General features: G+C 47.7%; 1 protein-coding gene across 11 annotated transcripts in view; it reads left to right on the forward strand.

The window, feature by feature from the left end:
• Window positions 1-586: 586 nt before the first annotated feature.
• Nmnat3 (nicotinamide nucleotide adenylyltransferase 3) overlaps window positions 587-14,736 on the forward strand; it is a 120,954-nt gene continuing 106,804 nt past the window's right edge. For 3 of the 11 annotated variants that reach the window (XM_029481511.1, XM_021171975.2, XM_021171976.2), the window contains exon 1: window positions 595-1,005. The gene's annotated coding sequence lies outside the window, so the exon portion shown is untranslated. Of the gene's footprint in view, window positions 1,006-11,228; window positions 11,711-14,736 lie in introns of those variants that run through there. The other 8 variants (XM_029481512.1, XM_021171978.2, XM_021171977.2 and 5 more) reach the window with 4 other exon arrangements.

Here is a 14,736-nt window from a genome sequence, read left to right on the forward strand (position 1 = left end):
CCAAACTGTGTCAGCTTCAGATCCCCATTCCCCCCCCCAACCTTTATCCTCACTAAGGCAGAGCTGGAGAATAGAGGTGTAAATGTGTCAGAAGATGGAAGCAGGGGCGCAGGAAGAGTAAATCCTCATCTAACATGGCAGAAAGTCAATAGATAAATCAAGAAATCGCTATGTAAGCTCTTTTTCTTTCTTTCTTTTTTCTTTTTTTTTTTTTTTTTGCGACAAAAAGTGACCATCCAAGGAAGGGACTGATGAAAAAGGGCTGTAGGTAGAGCAGATCAAGAGGGGCTTGTTTCTTTCATTGTAAGTAGCTATTTTATACTTTAAGAACTGTTCATACATTGCTTGATATGGTTTTAATTCAGATTTTTAAAAACCAGAGTGAAAGTTAGATGAAAAAAACAAACAGAATACAAAACTAAAAAAAAAATAAATAAAAAATAAAAAATAAAAACAAACACAGAGCAGAAAGGCCACAGATGACAATCTACTGAGGACCTGAAGAGCGGGGGCGGGGCACGGGGCGTGGTCTTAGGTCGCTGAGGGGGCGGGGCAAAGCTCCGCTCTGTCTCCCGGGAGTTCCGCCCACAGCGGGAAGCTGGGAGCGCAAGGTCAAGTTCACTCGCGGCTCCGCCCCCAGCCTGGGTCAAGGCTAGTTAGTCTTGGGGCGATCTGCGGGGTGACCCATCCTGGTCGAGCAGCAGATCCGCGGTCCCTGTTGACTCTGAGCGGAGCCCCGCGACGCGCAGGTAAGCACAGCCAGCGGCCTTGGCTGCCTGCTTTTACCCGCGTGGGTGTCCACGAAGCCTTGAGTCCCCGCGTACCTACCAGGCCCACGTGACTCTCGGCGGCGGCGGCGACGACTCGGGCGCGCGCGCGCACGCAAGCGTCAGATGGCTGTGGAGCGCAGAACCACGCTAGCCCCACGGTCACGTTTCTGACCGATAGGCTCGAGCTGACACGGGTTCGGATCCCCCCCTGCAGCACGTTTACAGTCAGTTAAAAGTAAGTGTGTGACAATTACAGCGTATTGTCCAGTGTTCTCTTTCTATTAGCCTAAGTGGGGTTCCAGCGATTGTCATATGTAGCGTGCTGCCCCGCAGAGCACATACTAGCGAGGAGACCTCCAGCAAAGGCAAACCACACACATTAAAGTATGACAGTTCAAATTAGTAGGAGCTGTGGAGATAATTTTTAAGATAAGTAAATAAAAGCGCAGGGTGCTGGAGAAGTTTTATCACGTTTCCCGTCAGCAAAACCTGCTGGAGCTAAAGCTACCCCGTGAATGACGGAATTCCAGACTTAAAGTAAGGCTTGGGAAGGAGGTTCAGTTAGGATCGTCCTGCAGAGAGCTAATGCCTGCGAGTTCCTGTCCTGGTTAGTTTCCGTCAACAAGTGAGTCATCTGGAAAGAGAGAACTTGGGAGTTTTTAAATGCCCCCATTAGACTAACCTGACCAAAAGGGTGTGGGGGCATTTCCTTGATTACTGATGTATGTAGGAGGGCTCAGCCCACAGTGGGCGGTTCCACCACACCCTTTCCCACGTCCCCCACCCCAGTGGTGGTCCTTAGTTGTAATAGGCTGAGCAAGCCTTGGAGAACAAGCCAGGGAGCAGCGGTCCTCCATGGCCTCAGCTTCAGCCCCTGCCTGGATTTCTATCATTAATGGGACTGTGACGTTGGAAGCACAAGGCAAATAAAGGCTTCCTGCTCGAGTTGCTTTTGATCAGGGCATTTGCCTCGGCCGTTTCTTAAGCCACTGTTCTAAGATGGGACTGCTTGTACTACCGGGAAATGGGTTTGTGGGAAGCAACTGCCAGAGCTGTTCAGACAGCAGCAGGCACAGCACGGGTGAAGGTATCTAGGCTCCTTAAGACTGAACTTGAGGTGTCTGTCTTAGAGTAAGCCCCGTCCCGTCCCCCCCCCCCCCCCCCCCCCCCCCCCGCCTTAGTACGTTCCCGACTCTGACGGATGAGTAGACTCACAACACAGCCTGTTCTCTAAGTTGAGGACTGGTTCAACCATTTTTTGGAAACACTTGGCTCACGCCTTTCCCTTGACACTAAGGGTTAGGCCAGTGGTTCTCAGCCTTCCTGATGCTGCAGTTCTTTAATACAGTTCCTCACGTTGTGACCTTCAGTCATAAAAAATTATTTCATTGCCACTCCTGAACTGTAATTCTGCTACTGTTATGAATTATAGTTTAAATATTTGATAGGCAGGATATCTGTGTGAGCCCCCAAATGGGGTTGCGACCCACAGGTTGAGAACTGCTGGTCTAGGTACACATTTCCCAGCAAGTGCCACCTGATCCCGCCAGCCCCAAGAGGCAGCTCTTTCACTGGCAGCTCTCTCCCCTGAGGCAGCGTCTCTGCTGGCCCCTTGCTGAGGACCCCTCAGAACTTGAGACCAGCACAGATTTGAGAGAGTGGCTTCAGGAAACACCTGTCAGCTGCTTGGCATTTATATATGTGTGTATTTATAATATTTCTTTTATATTTTTAAGGTGTAATATAATTACATCATCTCCCCCCTTTTCTCCCTTCAAAACCCTTCTGTATATCCCACCTCGCTCTCTCAAATTCATGCCTCTTTCTTTCTTTATTATTAATACATATATGTGTATTATGTATGTATATATTATGTAGTATATACATGTATAATATATACACATGTTATATATATGATATATATGTGTTAACAACAATTAATGAAAAAAGAGGCTTGGTGAATTTTACACCTTGAATGGGCCTGATGTCTTCTGTGGTCTTGTCCACACAACTGATATAGATTTGGGATTTGCTCTAAGAGAACAGGGTGGAGAACCAGAGATGAGGAAACACACTTAGGGGAAGAACCCACATTGCTGGATTGTAGTCAAAAAGAGAACTGTTAATAGGACATTGGAGGGAAAGGAAAAAGAGCAGCCATGGTGCAGCCCCTTGTTCCTCCTCACAGACCGTGGCAGTATGCTAGCCAAGATGGGAAGAGAGGCTTCAATGTGGTGTCCATAGACCTGTGTCTTCCCAGCCCAGTAACTACCTAGAAGAGGTCACTTATCCTCAGAGTCCTGAAGGGTGTGTGGACTTAGTAGGTCCCTGGCATCTGGTTCTGCTCTGGAGAAATAGTAATTTCCTACCCTTTCCTTTTCCAACTCTACTAAACCAAGAATAACAGTGCCTGCTCTAGAGGCCATTGGGCTCTCAGGACCCAGAACACTTGGAGACGTAGCCACCATGTAGGGAGTTACCATGGTACTGGTATTGCCCATTCCCTATCTCAGCGGACACTGATGGAGTGGAGAGGGCGGGTGGGGTGGTGAGGAGCTGGGCAGGGTGATTGGGGGGGGGGGAGTGAGTTATCTATGGCCAGGGTTTCCTCCTGCAAGCATCAGCCTCCAAGTGAGAGGCGTGTTCTGCATGATAATGGACCTCTGCACAGTCGCACGGTCAAAAGGCCCAAGAGTGTGAGAAGACAGGGGCCAGAAAAAACACAGAAGAAGAAAAAAAGTGGAGAAACTAGTCAAAAGGCCTAAAGTTGCCTTCTGGGCTTGTCTTTAAGTCATGACTGACTGAGACTTCATCGGGGAGCTACTGTTGCCCTCTGACCTCTGTTATCTTTATGAATACACTAGTGTGCTTAGGATGATTGCCTGTGAATGGTCTCTTTCACCAAGTAGCCTGAGAGTTTTGGGGCATTGTAACCCCTGCACTGGGCAGCTGTGCTCAAAATATACAGACTGATGAATACATGAGCAAGTGAAAATAAACCCCAAAACATTTTGAAGTATGCTCGTACGTGTGCGTGTGCATGTGTGTGTGTGTGTGTGTGTGTGTGTTTTATGTAGGAATAAGAAAGCAGGGGAAAATAGCTAGCATGCTTAAGCATTGGCAGAGGGCTAAACCCTTTCATACAGAAGGCAGCCTGATGGAAAAATAGATAACCCTATGGCTTTCCAATCATATAACATAGCCTATGACTGAAGTCTTAGCATGTGCACAATGGCAATCATACTCAGCTCATAGTAAGCAAGGTAAGTACGCAGCTGGGGTGTGGGAAAATCCTCAGTCAGTCCAATACAGTCCTATTGGAACTGTATTGTTTATGAACCCTCCCACAGTTCACCACCACCACCACAAGGAAAATGAAGGTCACAGGTGTGTGACCTCAGTTCCGAATCAGCCCTTTCCCGTAGCACATGCACTCCAGACTACGAGGCCACGTGTGTGAAGGGCTGTCAGACTCGTGTGTATTTCTCTTATTACTTAAAACACTTGACTGTGGGATAGTTTTTCTTTTCTTTTTTGAGATTATAATTATATCATCTCTCCCTTCCTGTTCTTCCTCTAAGCCCTCCTGTACATCCCTCCTTGCTCTTTTTCAAATTCATGGCCTCTTCTTTCAATAATTGCTGTTACATGCATATATGTATATACATATATATCCCTAAATATAACCTGCTCGGTCTGTATAATGTTCCCTGTAAAGGAAAAATAAAACCTGAAAAATCATAATTTATGTGCCTTTTGAGTGCAGGTGTTTTATCATCTAGATAAATCTTCCATGCATCTATGTTAAACCACTTCAGGCTGTCAGAGCTCTTAAATAAAGTGGCTTGTCCTGACCAGTGTCTGTCTGTGCTCGTTTATCATCGCTCCCTAGTAAAGACGGACAGATCCCATTTCACAGGGCAGGCCTCAGGCCGGCAGCTCCCACCCCAAGTGTTAGCCATGCAAACCCTGTGTGGGATGGTGTTTAACTAGCTACCACGACTGCACCTCCCCTCATATACGGGTGCCTTTCTGTTTTCTCTTTGGTGCTGGGGATTAAATTCATGACCTCATGGGCTCTTCCGCTAAGCTGCATCCCCGGTCTCAGACCAGCCAGGCATTCCATGGCCAGTGTGGATGTGGGAACACACTGTGAAGGGAAGTGTGCCTGGCTTGAGAATACCCACATCTTCTGAAAGTCATACTTGTCTGGTCTTACCATCCAGGGGTACCATCTCTGTGCTTGGCCTCTTGCCCAGGGAAGCCCACTTTTCCTGCTCCCTGCCTCTGGCCACAGCTCCCCCTGAAATCTTGATTCATGGGTAGCTGTAGAGGCACAGCTGTGGCAAATGAGCCCTTCTTCATAGTGGTGGGACACCTACCTGCAGGCCCCAATTTCCACTCTGCTGGCTGGGGCTCTTCCACAGCTGTGGGGCCAAATGTTCCTGGGTCCCAGTCCTGCACCTGGCCCATTACCCTGCCCCACTCCCATCCTTTCCTTACTCAGATACCTCAGCCAGTGTCCTAAGGATTTGACTGGGGATTCAGAAATGGCAGCCTTGACCCTCATGAAACCCGTCCACTGGAGGCAGGGTAGGTAAAGACAGATGTGAGCTCATGAGCAGACACACGCATCGAATCACCACGGAGGCTTTCTGCTGGGCAGGAGAGGCCAGTGAGTTCCAGACTGCCTGTGAGAGTGGGCCTGTAAACATGGTTGACTGGAGGCTTATACTCCTATAGTCACGTCTTTGAAGACTAGCGAAGGGCATTTTTGTACACATTCTGGTAAGCAGTGATTTGTGAACTTGCCAAGAATGTGTACTCTCCAGTAGAAGAGTAGGCCTCGTGTTCACTGCTAGTGTTGATGTAGTTCCTGCTTGCCTGTTGTCCCCTCATGAACCCCTCATGAACCTCATCTGCCCATCTCAGGCTGAGTCAACGCAGCAAGTAGTCACTAACTCATCTAAGGGTGTGTCTGGTGAGGTGGGTGGGCCCTCTTCCTTCTGAGGGACAGAGAGTCCGGGGAGCTTGTTTGCTCCTGTGCCTAGGCCTACCAGGCTAACGGTCCCAGAGTGGTTAGAATATGGTAGCCAGTGGCCTGTCATCTCAGACGAAGGAAGGGCAACAAGACCTGCTGCTGACCCTACAGTGGGCCTTGTTTGTACCTGTGTGAGCTGGCTAAGCTGGTGGTGTCAGGGTAAGCCCTGACCTTCCTAGAGCAGTCACTTGTGAGGGACACTATGCCTGCCTTCAACTTGTAAGGCAATGCCGGAATACCTATGGAAAACATTATCTTCTGTGGCTGAATGTTATTAGACTAACATAATTAGCTTAGCCAGGGATGTTGACAAGTGGAAACCTTATTTAGAGAGCTGAGCTGCCCATTTACCCAGAGCAAAGAGGCACTGGAGGCCCCTGACTCCTCCTGGTAGGGAGTGTTTAACTGTTACACAGGGCAGTGAGGAAGGGCTGGATTCCCAGGGCACAGCTTTAATAGGATTGTAATTGTGTGGCTCATGGCCATGGAGCAAAGAAATAGTTCTGGCAATCTCCCATCCATAAAGGCTGACACACAGGAGGTATTTATGCCTCCTGAAACCGCATGTTAAGTGGTAGATATTTATGAAAGGGGTGCCGAGGAGTAAATGTGTCCATCAGTCAACCTGGAGCTCTTTAGAGCTACTAAGATGCTTTTAAATTAGAGCCAGTCTTCCCCCTGCCTTCCACCCCTATCAGCTCCCCACCCCACCCCAACACACACACACACACACACACACACACACACACACACTCTCTGTTCTTATAAAAACAAAGTGCCAACACAGGGCCAAATGCATGGACGGTGGGACTTCTTGCAATAGTATGTGGTGCTTGTGACAATCCTTCTTGATCTCAGTGCCCTGGAGATGGCAGAATGTGAGACAAAGCTGAAAAACAAGAGTTCAGCCTAATTGTGTTGTACCACAGCTATCGGCACTCAGCCATCGGCACTCTGCCATTGGCCAGGGAGTTTGCTCCTGATGATGCAGGAGGAGATGGTGAGAATGCAAACAGCCTTAATGTGAGCTAAGTGAAGGGCAGGTGGGAGAGTGAGAATCACTGTTGTAAGAAACAGGCCGCTGACTGAGAGAAGGCTGTGGAAGGCTGTGAGGTTGATGAGCAGGTACCCATTAGGACCAAGTACCTGGTACATGAACTAGTAAGGAGTCTAAATAGAAATTGTATTGACTTCTCAGTGTTGATTTTAAAGATTAAAGGTAGGTGTTTGTCGCAAGAAGCCTAAACTTAGTAGCCAAGCCTGCTTAGCTTCTAATTCCCCATCTGGCCTCTTTTATGAAACTATTATTGGCCATTTTTTTCTCTTACTGCTTTTGTGTGTGTGGGAGAAAAGGAATGCTACTGTCTGCTCCCCACTACATATATGCTTTGTAAAGAATTGGAAGAGTTGTAGATGATAGAAGGAGAGAGGCTGCTGCCCCTTTCAGCTGTCACTGACATGTGACTACATCCCAGCTTCTGGGATTCTGCCTTAAGACGACGATCTGAGAAGTGGAAAGAGCCGCAGCATGATGACACCTGGCCCCTCCTCCCTTGTGATGGTGAAAACTTGGTCATGGCCTGAGTGAACTGCATAATGAGCTGGTGAAATTACAGGATACCACATTGGTGGAGTTGTATGAAGTACTGAATCATGAAGCCCAACCCCAACTGCAGAGAGAGCAGAAACCCATTAGACAGTCTGCGAGGACATCTTAGGGTAGCACGTGAGCAGAGGGACAGTGGATGCTTCATTTTCATGACGTCACATTTCCTTATTGCTGCGTCATTTCTGTTAGTTACCTTTGCCCCACTGTGACCACAGGATCTGACAAGAACAACTCAAGGGAAGGGAAGATTTGACTGTGGCTTGCTGTTTTGTGGGTCTCAGTCCATCATTATGGGAAAGGCGGAGCCAAACAGCTCACTGGCAGAGGGAACCATTTGGGTGACAACCAGTCGGGAAAGAGACAACCAGAGTTCTTTCATGGTGGGCCAATAAGGTGAGAGGAAGGGGAAGAAACCAGAGTCTGTTTAACCTTCAAATCTTGTTCCTTATAAACTACCTTTGCCAACTGTCAATTGGTTCCGACATCTTCAGGGTTCCACAGCCTCCTAAAGTACTGCTGCTGGCTGGGAATGAGTGGCGCCATAGAGAGGAGTGGCTGACCCTAGGCAAGACTGAAATGCAACAGGGCATTCGTGAAATAGTGTGTATCCACATCCAGCATCCCGGGCATGTGGTGGCATCCTCTGAGCTCCAGCCGGCTTACACAACCCCACCTGGGTGGCCTTGCTGTTTGAAACCCACATGACCTCTCTCTTGCCCTGACTCCACTTGGTGCCTGCAACTTTCTTCAACAGGTGCCCTATATCCCTTGCACCTCCAAGACCCCTTGGGTTTCTGTAGAAGCTTAGGCTTTATCTTCAAAGAGTTATGCATCCCATTATCATGAGCTCCCCATAAAGAATCAACCGTTCTGTATATAACCTGCCCATTAGGCTTCCCTTGAGAATCCAAGTGCCCGCCTGACATTCTGCTTGCTTACAAAAACTAAGGCCATGTGGACAATGCCAGATTCTGACATCAGCTGGTCCCCCTAAACTGTGCGGTGGTCCATCTGTGTCCATCAACTGTTGAGAAAATCAATTCCCCAGGCATCTCTGAGTGAGCAGGCTACTGTGGAGGGTGCCTCTGACCGAAGGAAAGTCTTTGAAATTGCTGGAGGCTATGGTAGGTGAGGGAGATACTATCCATTTCCAAGATGTTCTCAGAACGTTTCCCGTGGCTCCAGGAGAGAGGACAGCGTGTGTGTCCTCTCTTTAAGGGTGTCAGTCTTTTTTAAACACGTAGAACCGCATTGTCCATGTAAATACACCCTTTGTAGGCGAACTGCCGGGCTTTCAAACTGATCCCAGTCTTCAGCAATAGTTATGCCAAAGCCTAAATGCTATCCTACCTTGAAATTTCCCCTGACAAATTAATCAATCTATTACTTTTTTAAAACCTTGCTAAAGGTTATTTGTTTGTGGGGTTTGTGTGTGGGTGTGGGTGTGGGTGGATGTTTTGCCTGCTTGTACATATGTGCAATATATGTGTGCCTAGTGCCTGTGGAGGTTGGAAGAAGGTGCCAGATCTTCTGGGGTGGCAGTTACAGACAGTTGTGAGCTGCCATGCAGATGCTGGGACTCAGGCTTGGGTCCTCTGCAAGAGCAACACATGCTCTTAATCATTGAGCCAATGTTCCAGCCCCCTGGTCTATATTGCTTTTAAACTCATCTTATCACGCAGATTTTCTGGACATGGGCAGAATATAGACAATTCGCTTCTTCCCAATAGAGTCCATAATTCCATTTGAATGCTCATGGGTCTGGCCTTCACCATTCACATTTCCATCAGTATTAGGATCTTTTGAGTCCCCATCAGAATGACTCTGTCCCCTCTGATCACAGCATTCTAGGACGTCGCTGCTCTGTCTCTCCAAAGTCCTCCAAATTCCTCCCATAAACCAGGTCCAAAGGCCCACGACCCACATGACTGTGACCCACAGGCTAGTGAAGTCTTAGCATGTTCACTGCCCTGCCAGGGCTCTGTACTGACTCCTTTTTATGTCATTTTGAACACTGTATCTGACGGAAACAACTTAAGAGAGAGAGACCACTGTGACCATTCTCTTGAGGAAGACATGGTGGCATAGCTCAGTTCATGGTGAGGAGAGTGTATTAACGGGCTGCTCACATCAGGGTGGGCCAGGAAGCTGAGGACCAGAAAGAAAGCAGAGATTGTGTATAACCCCCGAAGGCCCATCCCTGACGATTTCTTTCTGCCCACCAGGCCCTACCTCCTAAACATCACAGACCTCCCTAAATACGCCATCAGCTGGAGACTAACATGCAAACCGTGAGCCTATAGAGGTCACTGCACACGAGGCCAGCATAAGGATATTCTTTCCTGCTGTTTGCACTCAGTTATAGCCGTATCCTGAATCAGATCTTCCAATCAGCTATTATCATTTGCCTGAGCTAAGGACCTACTCTGTAGCCATAGCTGGCCTGTAACTTACTATGTGTAACAAGCTAATCTTGAACTTGTGATGATCCTCCTGCCTCAGGCATTTGAATGCTGGGATTAGCAGTGCCTGGCCACCACGTCCAGCTCAATCAACTACTTCTGAAGCCGGCTTGGCTTTCCACCTCAGTGTCGGTCGTTCAAGGTCACATTCTGGGCCCCCTGAATGAATGGCCTATGGATATGCTCACCCCAGCCCCATAGACTTTGAGTTTTGGGCTTTTGAGGGGGGGAAATGGCTAATGCCTATCCTGGTATCCAGTGGCTGGGGAGGGGTTGATTAGGGTTGGGTTGATTTAGGTTTGTACCTTTTGGGAACATCATTGGTGATGTTTCAGTACCCTCTTGCCCAAGATGTGTGCAAGTGCACACAGACACTGGCACACCTAGACACACACACACACACACACACACACACATGAGCACAAGCATTCAGCAGCACTCGGCCACCCCTGTACAATTCGGTCTTATTGTGCAGGTTTTGATGCCTCGGGAACTGAATACCGTGTTCTGCAAGCTTCCATGTATCCACTTCTGCTGCCTATTGCTGGCCAAAGTCCAGTTCACAGCCAGCCACGTGCCCTGAGTGAAGTGTATTCCATCAGCCAGACATTAGGGAGTTACCATATGCCTTTATTTGAAATACGGATTTTAGTCCGAGTGGTTTATTAGGGAGAGAGTCCAGGAGGTACTAACAGGAAGCAAGGGAGTGAGCCTAAGATGTGCTCTGCCAAACAGGAGCTCAACCGGGGCAACTAGAATTTAACCAGAGACTACAGATTATCTGTCCCAGGGTTGTCCTCTCAGGAGGGCTAGGGACTGAGCACACATACCAGTCCTATCAGTCACGGGTTAAGCATCATTTCTTAGGGATGAGTTAGTGGTTAGGTTCTAGGCACCAGGCAAAGCACCTGTACAAGGAGCTACAACAGATCCTGGTGGTTGGAAGTCAAGCTGGCTTGCCCCGAGATGGTAAAGCCTGAAACCAAGGACATGTCACAGGCCATGTCTGCTGTAATGCTTAACATCACAAGCCTCACCCGGGTCCGAGACTGAAGATGATTCAATTCATCATTCCACACTAAGACACAGCCAGTCACACCAGGCTGAAGACTGCATTGAGCAGTAGCCACCACAAGATGCGTGAGAAGACACTCTTAAGAAGAATATGACCTTTCCCCAGTGGGTAGGGCTGGAATCCCAGTATTGATTTAAGAGGCAGGATGCCAGGGTTATGCAGCTGTTCAGGTTGAGACCCACCACTTCCCAAGAAGGCCTGATGGTATAATTAGATTTATCTGCTCCGTGGCAGTGTTGCCCCGTCTGTTGATTACTCCCGCTATTTCTCTAGTACATTCAGATGCACTGGGAAGAAAAATTCACTGGGAGAAAACATTTAACCTCATTTGTATCAGCTCACGGTTAAATCTCCCATGCCATGTTTTACTGCGTACTGGATTTACTACACTGGTGCTGATGCTGGAGTGTCAGGGAATTTCTGTAGTTACGGCTTCTGGTGCCCCGATAAATGATTTGTAGTCACTGCCTTCTTCCTGAAACACTCCATCTCCAATTAACGAGTTAGTCAGCTTCTTCTCGCAAAACGGCTGTGTGCAATTGAGGTATGGGCTATGGTTGGCCTGACATTTTGACTTAATACACCAGGTGGTTGTGTGTTCCTAACCATCCCATCTGTTTGATTTTCCCAAACAGAGGAGGAATACCAGTGGCAATTTGGGGCATAATAAAGACCCTAGGAACGCTACATATGCTTATCGTCATTGAGTCTACTGGAATATTTATGACCACAACAAGGGCCTCACTGAGTGAGGTTAGTAGCGGAAGTTCACATGCTCTGGGTTACAGGTACTTTAGCATTTATATAGTAAGGTTTCAAGATTCTGCTGTTTTAGAAAAATGAAGCCATTCCCCTTTAAATCCTGTTCTGGGGTGCAGTCCACAGAGACCAAGATGACAAATACTCGATTCCGTGCCCTGTTGCTATGCCCTGTGCACACACAGACAGCACTGACTGATGGTAGGGCCCAAACCCTGCTCTGCAGGGCCTCCAGCAGCTACTTAGTAAATCATAACTGGCTCCCAGGCTCCAGCCTGTGGACGCTCCCTGCTCTACTCTGACCCCATACTGACTACTGGTTAAGATAGTTACTGCAGGACTGACTTGAAAACATATATACAGTTAACATTATAGAGACTGAGCAGCTTGTATTTATGTGTATAGGAGTGTGTGTGTGTGTGTATCAACAATTAATGCAAAAAGAGGCTCTGAATTTGAAAAAGGGCAAGGGGGATTATGGAGGGTTTGGAGGAGGAAGGGGGAAGGGTCGCTGTGTGTGTGTGTTTGTATGTTGGTCTGTGTGTGTGTGTTTGTATGTGGGCCTATATGTGTGTTTGTATGTGGGCCTGTGTGTGTGTTTGTATGTGGACCTATGTGTGTGTTTGTATGTAAGTCTATGTGTGTTTGTATGTGGGTCTGTTTGTGTGTTTGTATTTTTTCTTCTATCATGAACATTTTTATTTTCCTCCTTTGCTTCTTTTCTTGTTGTCTGAAAGATTAAGCAGGCAGCCCCAATATTATGTGCTCTTGTCTCATACAGATTAGCATTGATGGGAGTACACAGAGACAGTGAATGTCCAGGTTCACGGTGACAGATCTGCTGTAAGTCACTGGTGACCTTCAGATTGTGGGTCTTGCAGACATTCTCCCCTGTGTCTTCCAGCAACAGTTGATCCCTTAAGCCATGCACTGATGTTGAGCAGCCTGTAAATATCCTGTAATTTCAGATCCAGGGTTTCTGATGCCCTCTTCTAGCATGTGTGGGCATCTGCATACACACACACACACACAGAGAGAGAGAGAGAGAGAGAGAGAGAGAGAGAGAGAGACTTAAAAATAAAACATCTTTGAAGGAAGAGAAATATACAAACAAATACAATGAAAATGTTCTACCCTACCTCCTCATAGACTATCATGTTATTTCTAAATTCTTTTGGAGTCTGTGCTCTCATATATCACTTTGTAACTAAGCGCTTTGCTTTTTTCCCCCCTCATATAACAGTATATCTGAGATGGATTATCTTATCAGTATGCTGAGGATCTCTCTCCCCATCTCCCCCTTTCAATTACAGATGCACTCTATTCTATAATGAATAGCATTCTACCTTAGCGTATTTAATCAATTTCTTGTGGGTGGATTCTGCGCTGCTTCTAGTCCTTTGTTACTGCAGACAACACTGCAGTGAGTAACATATATGCCCTCTTCCCAGAGGGGGACATCAGTCAGGAAGCTCCTTAGACATGGGTGTCATCTTCACAGCTCACCTTATGCCCATTGAGTTTGCGCATCTTGTGATTATTAGTGACTTCTCCTACTGCGCGGTCATCAGGTACCAAAAGGAAGGGGCGCGCAGGAGAGATGATTTACTTTAGCTCACAGTCTGATGGAGCATAGTCAACGGTGGCAGAGAGGGTGGAGGCGGGAGCGAGAAGTGGCCCATCATTTTGCATTCCTACAACAGAAGCAGGGATGATTGCTGTGACCAGTTCACTGTGACCAGTTCACTTTGTCCCTTTCATTCATGTGGACTCCCGCCTACCAGTAGATCCTCCCTCCTCAGTTAAGCCTTCTGGAAACGCTGTTGTTGACCTGCCCAGAGGTGTGCTTCCATAAAGACTCTAAATCCACTCGGCATGACAGTGAAAGCTAACCATTACACCGTCCCTCCACTCATTGGCCATGGGCTCCCACAGGTCATGAAATACGTTTACCTTAGTCCCTGTCCATGCTGCCCACAGGGCAGGCCCAGGCAAGGAGAGGTGGGGGTAACTGGATACAGGTGATCGGGTGACCATGCTGCCTGGCTTTATGTCCACTTGACAACAGTTAGAGTTACTGTAGAAGAGGGAACCTCAATTGAAAAAAAAAATGCCACCAACAGGTCACTTCTGGGTAAGCCTGTGCTACATTTTCTTAATTGATGATTGATGTGGGAGGGCCCAGCTCACTGTGCGTGGTGTCACTCCTGGTCACTCCTGAGTGCTATAAAAAGCAGGCTGAGCAAGCCAGTAAGTGGCACTCCTCCCTCCAGATTCCTGCCCTGCTTTCTTCTAGAATGGACTGTGGTGTGGACATGTAACTGAAGTAGACCCTGTATCACTAAGTTGCCTTTGTTTTTGGTGTTCTGTCTCAGCGACAGAAACCCTAACAAAGACAGGGATTCCAGCCTGTCCTCTAGTTATGTTTTTCACAGTCTCTCATAGTAACAGGTAACACTTTGGGCCTGGGCGACACCTTCCTCTGTTTGGTCCTGAAACTGGTTGGTTCCCGTGCATGGGGTAGAGGCAGCTCAAGCCCTGACTAAGATCAGTGCTGATACAGCCTCCTTTGTCAACCCAGATGCCTCCCTGGCTGCCTGTCTAGTGCAAAATAGCACCGCACTGAACTTTGTGGTAGCTGACAGTGAAGCGGAAGACCTAAAATATTGATGCATTGCTGTCCTCTAAAACCCCAGCAAAATGCAGGTTTTCTGCTTCTTGAGGGAGCATTTTTAAATCATATGCTTGTGTTGTTTCTGTTAGGAAATGCATCCATAAAGAACCATGCATTGTTTTTGTTAAGTGAGGGGAGCAGACTTGAGTAACCACAGGGAAGATCGACAGCCATGCTCATTGCCTTCTAACACTCTCTGGGAAAGCGGTGGACGTGGATGGCAGGAGTCTCTGTTGTCAGAAGTAAAACCTTCACTCAAACTAGATGAAGCGGAAACAGGGACGTGATGATGACTCTTCCCTGAACCTCAGGCAAGGCTGGCTCTAGGTGCTTAGAGGACACAGGA

Source organism: Mus caroli, chromosome 9 (assembly GCF_900094665.2).
Source record: "Mus caroli chromosome 9, CAROLI_EIJ_v1.1, whole genome shotgun sequence".
NCBI classification, from domain to species: Eukaryota; Metazoa; Chordata; class Mammalia; order Rodentia; family Muridae; genus Mus; species Mus caroli.